Source organism: Triticum dicoccoides, chromosome 5B (genome assembly GCF_002162155.2).
Source record: "Triticum dicoccoides isolate Atlit2015 ecotype Zavitan chromosome 5B, WEW_v2.0, whole genome shotgun sequence".
Lineage (NCBI taxonomy): Eukaryota > Viridiplantae > Streptophyta > Magnoliopsida > Poales > Poaceae > Triticum > Triticum dicoccoides.
The window spans coordinates 578619710-578630795 of record NC_041389.1 but is presented as its reverse complement, the minus strand read 5'-3'; positions in this window follow the sequence as shown (position 1 = coordinate 578630795).

Below are 11086 nucleotides of genomic sequence, written 5' to 3'. Positions count from 1 at the left end.
CTTCCTTAGTTTGCTTGATTTGCAACCCAAGAAAGAATTTGAGTTCACTCATCATAGACATCTCAAACTTCTCCGACATTAGCTTCCCAAACTTTTCACTAAAATGAGGGTTAGTTGAACCAAATATAATATCATCAACATAGATTTGGCACACAAATAGTTCACCATTAACCCTTTTAGTAAAGAGTGTGGAATCAATTTTCCCAATTTCAAAGCCTTTTTCAATAAGGAACTTGGTCAAGCATTTATACCATGCTCTAGGAGCTTGTTTAAGACCATAAAGAGCTTTGTGAAGTTTGTAAACATGATTGGGTTTCTTAGGATTGACAAAGCCGGGAGGTTGTTTAACATAAACTTCCTCCTCTATTTCACCATTTAGAAAAGCACTTTTAATGTCCATTTGGTACAAGGTGATATCATGGTGATTAGCATAGGCAAGTAAGATGCGAATGGACTCAAGTCTAGCAACGGGAGCATAAGTCTCACCGTAATCCATACCTTCGACTTATGTGTAGCCTTGGGCGATGAGACGTGCTTTGTTGCGAACTACTTGTCCATCTTCATCTTTCTTGTTGCAAAACACCCATTTGGTACCAATGATGTTGTGGTTGTTGTCGGGCTTCTCAACCAATGTCCAAACTTGGTTCCTCTCAAAGTTGTGTAGCTCTTCATGCATAGCGTTTATCCAATCCGGATCTTCCAATGCTTCTTCAACCTTCATAGGTTCAATGCTAGAGATGAAAGAATAGTTTTCACAAAAGTTAGGTAAACGAGTTTTAGAGCGAGTGATTCTCCCGGTTTGAATATCCTTGTAGATTTGCTCGACGGGATGGTCTTTAGCAATTCTTGCTCGAACTCGTGAAAGCTTTTGCTTGGATCTTCATTGAACATCTTCTTCATCTTGTTCTTATTCTTGGCCTTCTTCATTGTTGGCGTTGTCGTTCTCTTGTCGTGGTGGAGAAGGAGGTTGTTGACGTTCATCTTGATGCACTTCCTCGTTTCCTTCATCTTGGTGTGTCCCACTTGTGGATGCTTCCGTATCAACTCTTGGTTCACCTTGTCGTGAAGTAGAAGCTTCCACTTGGACAGACGAGGTACTCTCCTTCACCTCCGTTGGACGGGCCTTGCCAATAGACAAGTCTTGGATTGCTTCCGAGGGATCTTTGTCTCCTACATCAATTGGCAATTGCTCTACATGCGAGCCTTTAGATTCATCAAACTTCACATCTACCGTCTCTTCAACCTTTCGGGTGAAGTTGTTGTAGACACGGTATGTGTGAGAGTTTGAGCCATAACCTAGTAGGAAACCTGAATGAGACTTAGGAGCAAATTTAGAACGACGATGCTTATCAAGAATGTAGCTGTCACGCCCAATATGCGATACTATCCTAAAGAGACACGAAGGTCCCACCAAGGATAGAACCGCATATTGAAACGCTTTTGCAAGGTAGATATCATTACATCAACATTACATAATAGATGGGGATACATACAAGAGGCATACAATGCCACACGAATACAACAATACATCATACACAATATCAACATCCGACTACGGATGAAACACAAATAGAAACTCAAACGACATCCACCCTGCTAGCCCAGGCTACCGACCTGGAACCTATCCCCTGATCGAAGAAGAAGTAGAAGAAGAACTTAACGCAAACAAGCATCGCTCTCGCATCATGATCATCGCATAACCTGTACCTGCAACTGTTGTTGTAGTAATCTATGAGCCACGAGGACTCAGCAATCCCATTACCATGGGTATCAAGACTAGCAAAGCTTAAAGGGGTAAGGAAGGGGTAAAGTGATGAGGTTGCAGTAGCGACTAAGCAAGTATGGTGGCTAACATACACAAATAAGAGCGAGGAGAGAGCAAACGGAACGGTCGTGAAGCTAGCAATGATCAAGAGGTGATCCTGAACTCCTACTTACGTCAAACATAACCCAAAACCGTGTTCACTTCCCGGACTCCACCGAAAAGAGACCATCACGGCTACACACGCAGTTGATGCGTTTTAATTCGTATCTGGTGTCAAGTTATCTACAACCGAACATTAACAATTCCCATCTGCCACATAACCGCGGGCATGGCTTTCGAAAGATAATACCCTGCAGGGGTGTCTCAACTTAGCCCATGATAAGCTCTCGCGATCAACGAAGGATATACCGGTTTACAAGACATTTCGACAATGGTAAAACAAGACCAGCAAAGCCGCTCGATGCGCCGACAATCCCGATAGGAGCTGCACATATCTCGTTCTCAGGGCAACACCGGATGAGCAATCCGTACAACTAAAACCAGACCTCAAGTTTCCGTGAGGGGGCGCTGCAAAGGGCTCTGGTTCGGACCAACACTTAGACAAGCACTGGCCGGGGGGGCTAAAATAAAGATGACCCTCGGGCTCCGGAAACCCAAGGGAAAAAAGGGGTAGGTGAGGCAAATGGTAAAACCAAGGTTGGGCCTTGCTAGAGGAGTTTTATTCAAAGCGAACTGTCAAGGGGGTCCCATAAATCACCCAACCGCGTAAGGAACGCAAAATCCGGGAACATAACACCGGTATGACAGAAACTAGGGCGGCAAGAGTGGAGCAAAACACCAGGCATAAGGCCGAGTCTTCCACCCTTTACCAACTATATAGATGCATTAATAATATAAGAGATATTGTGATATCCCAACAAAATCCTGTCCACCATGGAGCAATCTTCAACTTGACCTGCAACTAGCAACGCTATAAGAGGGGCTGAGCAAAAGCGGTAACATAGCCAAACAACGGTTTGCTAGGAAGGGTGAAAAGGTTAGAGGCTGACATGGCAATTTGGGAAGGCTTGAAGAACAAGTGATAGGAAGCGCAACATAGCGATAGAACGAAGCAACTAGCATAGCAATGATAGTAGTGAGATCCATGGTAACGGTCATCTTGCCTGAAATCCCGCAAGGAAGAAGAACGAGTCCATGAAGAAGACGAACGGGAGTAGTCGAACGAATCCTCACAATCGCAACATTACCGGAACTAAGAAGCAACACTGGAAAGAAGCAAACAACATGGTAAACACGCAATCATAAACATGGCATGATGCACAAACAAGTATGATGCATGTCCGGTTTAATGAGGCATGGCATGGCAATTTGCAACAAACAATACTACAAATTAAGTGGAGCTCAATATGCAATGAGTTGCATATCGACGAAACACCACATTCATTTATTTAGTTCTCTCCCGTTTGTGTACCCAACAATATTAAATGTTGTTAAACATGGCAAGAGGCGAGGCAAAAGTAAACTAACTATTTAGGCAAGTTTAAATGAGGCCGGAAACAACAACCAACAATTCCGGAAAATCCCCATGTGCATATTTAAGATTTGGTACTTTTCTTCCCTAAACACAATTTTAATGATGTCAAACAACAAAATGAAGTGCACCATGTTAAACTAGGCATTTTTCCACCCCATTTATATATAAAGTTTATTAAAATTGGAGCTACAGTTAATTAGTTATGAAATAAATCATTTTAACATGGCATTTGAGAAAATTTAATCAAACAACATGTTAAACATTTCAAACATGGATGAAAGTAGCCAAATATGAAACTAGATAAAATTCTAAGCATTTTACATATATAACTTGTTTTAATCCGATGCATGATTGTGAAGTTATTAGATGCATGAACAAAAGGGGTAATCTGTAAATATGCAGTTGCTGGACAATTAGGAAAATCACAGATCTGTAAAAAAAACATATGCGGGCCGCATCTGGAACAGGGGCCGAACAGGGCAGGCACTGGGGGCGGCTCACCATGGGCCACTGGGCCGGATCTGGAGAGGAAGCGAGGCAGGCCGGATCTGGCTTGGGCCGGCTTGAGCTCGCCTTGGAGGCCGAAGGGGAAGCAGGTGGGGCGCGGTCAACGCGAGATGCGGGTGAGCGGGCACCTCGTCCTGGAAGCAGAGGACACAGGCAGCGGTGGACCTGGCGCTGGCGTCTCCCAGCGACGAGTGGAAGGACGAGGGGGACGGATCCGGCGATGGGTGGCTGATGGCGGAGCTTGGACAGCGTAGAGGCGGTTCCCGCTAGTTCGGTCGGCCTGCGGTGGGGTCGCGCAATGCTCCTGGAGCGAAAAACAGAGAGAGGGAGAGGGGGATTGTGATAAAGAGAGATAGAGAAGCAGGAGGGGAAAAAGGAGCGGGGCTGTCGAGGCACTCATCTCCGGCAAGGTGAGGTGGTCGTGGACGAGGAGGCTGCGACTCGGACGCCAGTGGGAAAGAAGCAGAGGGCTCGGGCTGCAGCCGCTAGCTCCTGCGGGCGCGGACGACGACGGCTGCGGGCGGCCGGACGCGTCCAGGACCAAGGGAGGAGGAGGCACGAGGCGCTGGGTTTATGTGGGAGCTCCTGGACAGGGGCTCGATGGGCGCGAGCAGGGGGATCGAGTGAGGTAGGAGGAGAAGTGAAGAGCTTGGGCACTTCTCGGTTGGGAGGATTTGGATCAGGTAGGATCCCGAGGTGGATGCGGGAGAGAGTGGCAGCGGCGGCTGGGAGGATCCCTAGAAATTAGGGATTTGGTCTCGGTTTAGACTAGTATATATAGCGGGTGGGTTAGGCTAGGGGCTATCTCGTCCCTCCGATCGTAATCGGACGGATGGAAAAATAGGCTAGGGAAGTCCAAATAAGAAAACGGAGATGTTTTATAGACGTTAGGGGATGATCCAGATCCATCGGTAACGACAGACCGGTTCGGGTTCGGGCAAGTTTTTCGGACGCACGGAAGAGGGGGTCTGTGGTTGTAGAGAGGTTAGGTGGTCACGGTCAAGAGGGAAGCGAAAACCCGATTGGTCTGGAACGGTCAGCGCGGGCAAGGCGATCCGAGGGAAGGTGATGAAGGCAAAAGGGAGAAACGGCAATGACGAACGAATGCAAGTTTTAAGAAAATGATGTCGATGCAATGCGAATGATGACATGAGACGAGATGCATAACAAGAACAAAATGCAAAACAACAGACAAAAACCCAACCACGAAGGAAATATCATATCGCATCTCCGGAAAAGGCAAGAGTTGGAGTTACAAATATGGAAAGTTGTATCCAGGGCGTTACAACACTCCACCACTACGAGAGGATCTCGTCCCGAGATCTAGGATGACACCGGAGGGAAAAGGAAGAGGAAGATAAGAGGTAAACTAAGTTGCTTCTTCGACAAAAGAGTGAAACCAAAGAACCTTGAGAGGTTGAAAAGTTGAAAGAAAGAACACAACGGAGTTGAACATAATTGAGAGCACTGCGGTAGAGAATAGAAAGAAGGAACACCATGTGAACCTTGGAGGCTGCAAAGCTATGAATGACGAGTACAATGGACAAGAAGGAATTGGAACCACTCTGGTTGAAATGAGATAAACACGGAACAAGGAAGATCAAATTCGGATAGCACTCCGATTGAAAAGAGATGCAAGACTTGATAAGATGAAAAGAACTTGAAAAGAGGACACGACACTCCGGTTAAATGGATACGCATGAAAATAACATGATCTTGACAAAACGAGATGATGGGTGAAGAGAGCAACATCACAATGCCTACGGAACGAAAGAATAGAAGCTAGATTATTGGGAAGAAAATAACGGAGAAGAAAATGCCAATTTCTGCCACAAATGAGCTTGGAAAGCATCCTTGCAAAGAAGAATTGAACGGAGTTGTTGTAAAACCAACAACAAAAGGATATGATCCTCGTGGGCTTATGTAGACGTCTCAAAACTTGAGGTGAAATTCTGCCACTACGGAACAAATAATATAATTGATAACACCGACGAGATGAAAAATTTCTCCCACCAAGATGATAGAGAGATAACTTTAATCATTGATAAGCACCACAAAAGCAACAATCCTTAGGGAAGGCTTGAGGTGAAATATGACACAAGATAACTCCAACAATGAGGTTGATGGATTTAAAATAGCTCATTCTTGACAACATGTGAATCACGAAACATGAATGGAAATCGTCAAGAATGATATAACTGAAGGAAATATGCCCTAGAGGCAATAATAAAGTTATTATTTATTTCCTTATAATCATGATAAATGTTTATTATTCATGCTAGAATTGTATTTACCGGAAACATAATACATGTGTGAATACATAGACAAACAAAGTGTCACTAGTATGCCTCTACTTGACTAGCTCGTTAATCAAAGATGGTTATGTTTCCTAACCATGAACAATGAGTTGTTATTTGATTAACGAGGTCATATCATTAGTAGAATGATCTGATTGACATGACCCATTCCATTAGCTTAGCACCCGATCGTTTAGTATGTTGCTATTGCTTTCTTCATGACTTATACATGTTCCTATGACTATGAGATTATGCAACTCCCGTTTACCGGAGGAACACTTTGGGTACTACCAAACGTCACAACGTAACTGGGTGATTATAAAGGAGTACTACAGGTGTCTCCAATGGTCGATGTTGGGTTGGCGTATTTCGAGATTAGGATTTGTCACTCCGATTGTCGGAGAGGTATCTCTGGGCCCTCTCGGTAATGCACATCACATAAGCCTTGCAAGCACTGCAACTAATATGTTAGTTGTGAGATGATGTATTACGGAACAAGTAAAGAGACTTGCCAGTAACGAGATTGAACTAGGTATTGGATACCGACGATCGAATCTCGGGCAAGTAACATACCGATGACAAAGGGAACAGCGTATGTTGTTATGCGGTCTGACCGATAAAGATCTTCGTAGAATATGTAGGAGCCAATATGGGCATCCAGGTCCCGCTATTGGTTATTGACCGGAGACGTGTCTCGGTCATGTCTACATTGTTCTCGAACCCGTAGGGTCCGCACGCTTAAGGTTACGATGATAGTTATATTGTGAGTTTACATGTTTTGATGAACCGAAGGAGTTCGGAGTCCCGGATGAGATCGGGGACATGACGAGGAGTCTCGAAATGGTCGAGACGTAAAGATTCATATATTGGATGATATGGTTAGGCCAAGGGGTCAAGCCCATCGGTGCAAAAAGGAGTTTTGCGGAGGCCAGGGGGCCAAACGCCGGAGACCCTGGCGTCTGGCCCTGGGCCAGACGCCGAGGCCCATGGCGTCTGGGCCAGACGCCAAGGATTGTGGCGTTTGGTCCTGGAGTCCGAGTGGGACTCTTGCCTTTCGGGCAAAACCGACTTTGAGGAGGCTTTTGCTCCAAGTTTCGACCCCGGGGCTCAACATATAAATAGAGGGGCAGGGCTAGCACCAAAGGGACAACAAGTTGATCCACGTGATCTATTCCTTAGCCGTGTGCGGCGCCCCCAGCCACCATATTCCTCAATAATACTGTAGCGGAGTTTAGGCGAAGCCCTGCTGCTGTAGTTCATCAAGATCGTCACCACGCCGTCGTGCTGACGGAACTCTTCCCCGACACTTTGCTGGATCGGAGTCTGGGGATCGTCATCGAGCTGAACGTGTGCTCGAACTCGGAGGTGCCGTAGTTTCGGTGCTTGATCGGTTGGGCCGTGAAGACGTACGACTACATCAACCGCGTTGTGCTAACGCTTCCGCTTACGGTCTACAAGGGTATGTAGACAACACTCTCCCCTCTCGTTGCTTTATCATCACTATGATCTTGCGTGTGCGTAGGAATTTTTTTTGAAATACCGAGCCTAGGTTATTTATGTTGATGTTATATGCACGAGTAGAACACAAGTGAGTTGTGGACGATACAAGTCATACTGCCTACCAGCATGTCATACTTTGGTTCGGCGGTATTGTTGGACGAGACGACCCAGACCAACCTTACGCGTACGCTTACGCGAGACCGGTTCCCTCGACGTGCTTTGCACAGAGATGGCTTGCGGGCGACTGCCTCTCCAACTTTAGTTGAACCAAGTATGGCTACGCCCGGTCCTTGCGAAGGTTAAAACGGAGTCTATTTGACAAACTATCGTTGTGGTTTTGATGCGTAGGTGAGATTGGTTCTTACTTAAGCCCGTAGCAGCCACGTAAAACATGCAACAACAAAGTAGAGGACGTCTAACTTGTTTTTGCAGGGCATGTTGTGATGTGATATGGTCAAAGCATGATGCTGAATTTTATTGTATGAGATGATCATGTTTTGTAACCGAGTTATCGGCAACTGGCAGGAGCCATATGGTTGTCGCTTTATTGTATGCAATGCAATCGTGATGTAATGCTTTACTTTATTACTAAACGGTAGTGATAGTCGTGAAAGCATAAGATTGGCGAGACAACAACAATGCTACGATGGAGATCAAGGTGTCGCGCCGGTGACGATGGTGATCATGACGGTGCTTCGGAGATGGAGATCACAAGCACAAGATGATGATGGCCATATCATATCACTTATATTGATTGCATGTGATGTTTTTTTTATGCATCTTATCTTGCTTTGATTGACGGTAGCATTATAAGATGATCTCTCACTAAATTATCAAGAAGTGTTCTCCCTGAGTATGCACCGTTGCGAAAGTTCTTCGTGCTGAGACACCACGTGATGATCGGGTGTGATAGGCTCTACGTTCAAATACAACGGGTGCAAAACAGTTGCACACACGGAATACTCAGGTTATACTTGACGAGCCTAGCATATACAGATATGGCCTCGGAACACGGAGACCGAAAGGTCGAGCGTGAATCATATAGTAGATATGATCAACATAGTGATGTTCACCATTGAAACTACTCCATCTCACGTGATGATCGGACATGGTTTAGTTGATTTGGATCACGTGATCACTTAGAGGATTAGAGGGATGTCTGTCTAAGTGGGAGTTCTTAAGTAATATGATTAATTGAACTTAAATTTATCATGAACTTAGTCCTGGTAGTATTTTGCAAATTATAGATCAATAGCTCGCGTTGTTGCTTCCCTGTGTTTATTTTGATATGTTCCTAGAGAAAATTGTGTTGAAAGATGTTAGTAGCAATGATGCGGATTGGATCTGTGATCTGAGGATTATCCTCATTGCTGCACAGAAGAATTATGTCCTTGATGCACCGCTAGGTGACAGACCTATTGCAGGAGCAGATGCAAACGTTATGAACGTTTAGCTAGCTCAATATGATGACTACTTGATAGTTTAAGTGCACCATGCTTAACGGCTTAGAATCGGGACTTCATAGACGTTTTGAACGTCATGGACCATATGAGATGTTCCAGGAGTTGAAGTTAATATTTCAAGCAAATACCCGAGTTGTGAGATATGAAGTCTCCAACAAGTTCTATAGCTAAAAGATGGAGGAGAATCGCTCAACTAGTGAGCATGTGCTCAGATTGTCTGGGTACTACAATCGCTTGAATCAAGTGGGAGTTAATCTTCCAGATAAGATAGTGATTGACAGAATTCTCTAGTCACCATCACCAAGTTAGTAGAACTTCGTGATGAACTATAATATGCAAGGGATAACGGAAACAACTCCCAAGCTCTTCGTGATGATGAAATCAATGAAGGTAGAAATCAAGAAAAACATCAAGTGTTGATGGTTGATAAGACCACTAGTTTCAAGAAAAGGGCAAAGGGAAGAAGGGGAACTTCAAGAAGAACGGCAAGCAAGTTGCTGCTCAAGTGAAGAAGCCCAAGTCTGGTCCTAAGCCTAAGACTAAGTGCTTCTACTGCAAAGGGACTGGTCACCGGAAACGGAATCACCCCAAGTGATTGGCGGATAAGAAGGATGGCAAAGTGAACATAAGTATATTTGATATACATGTTATTGATGTGTACTTTACTAGTGTTTATAGCAAACCCTAAGTATTTGATACTAGTTCAGTTGCTAAGATTAGTAACTCGAAACGGGAGTTGCAGAATAAACAGAGACTAGTTAAGGGTGAAGTGACGATGTGTGTTGGAAGTGGTTCCAAGATTGATATGATCATCATCGCACACTCCCTATAATTTTGGGATTAGTGTTGAAACTAAATAAGTGTTATTTGGTGAGCATGAATATGATTTGATCATGTTTATTGTAATACGGTTATTCATTTAAGTAAAAGAATAAATTGTTGTTCTGTTTACATGAATAAAACTTTATATGGTTACACACCCAATGAAAATAGTTCATTGGATCTCGATCTTAGTGATACACATATTCATAATATTGAAACCAAAAGATGTAAAGTTAATAATGATAGTGCAACTTATTTATGGCACTGCCGTTTAGGTCATATTGGTGTAAAGCGCATGAAGAAACTCCATGCTGATGGGATTTTGGAATCACTTGATTATGAATCACTTGATGCTTGCGAACCATGCCTTATGGGCAAGATGACTAAAACGCCGTTCTCCGGAACAATGAAGCAAGCAACAAATTTGTTGGAAATCATACATACCGATGTATGTGGTCCGATGAAAGGCTTACATCAGGTATCATTATTTTCTGACCTTCACAAGATGATTTGAGCAGATATGGGGATATCTACTTGATGAAACATAAGTCTGAAATAATTGAAAGGTTCAAAGAATTTTAGAGTGAAGTGGAAAAATCATCGTAACAAGAAAAATAAAGTTTCTGCGATCTGATCACGGAGACGAATATTTGAGTTACGAGTTTGGTCTTCAATTAAAACAATGTGGAATAGTTTCATAGCTCACGCCACCTGGAACACCACAATGTTATGGTGTGTCCGAACGTCGTAGCCGCGCTTTATTGGATATGGTGCGATCTATGATGTCTCTTATTGATTTACCATTGTCGTTTTGGGGTTATGCATTAGAGACAGCTGCATTCACGTTAAAAGGGCACCATCTAAATCCGTTGAGACGACACTATATGAACTGTAGTTTAGCAAGAAACCCAAGTTGTCGTTTCTTAAAGTTTGGGGCTGCGATGCTTATGTGGAAAAGTTTCATCCTGATAAGCTCGAACCCAAATCGGAGAAGTGCGTCTTCATAGAATACCCAAAGGAAATTGTTGGGTACACCTTCTATCACAGATCCGGAGGCAAGATATTCGTTGCTAAAAATGGATCCTTTCTGGAGAAGGAGTTTCTCTCGAAAGAAGTGAGTGGGAGGAAAGTAGAACTTGATGAGGTAACTGTACCTGCTCCCTTATTGGAAAGTAGTTCATCACAGAAATCAGTTCCT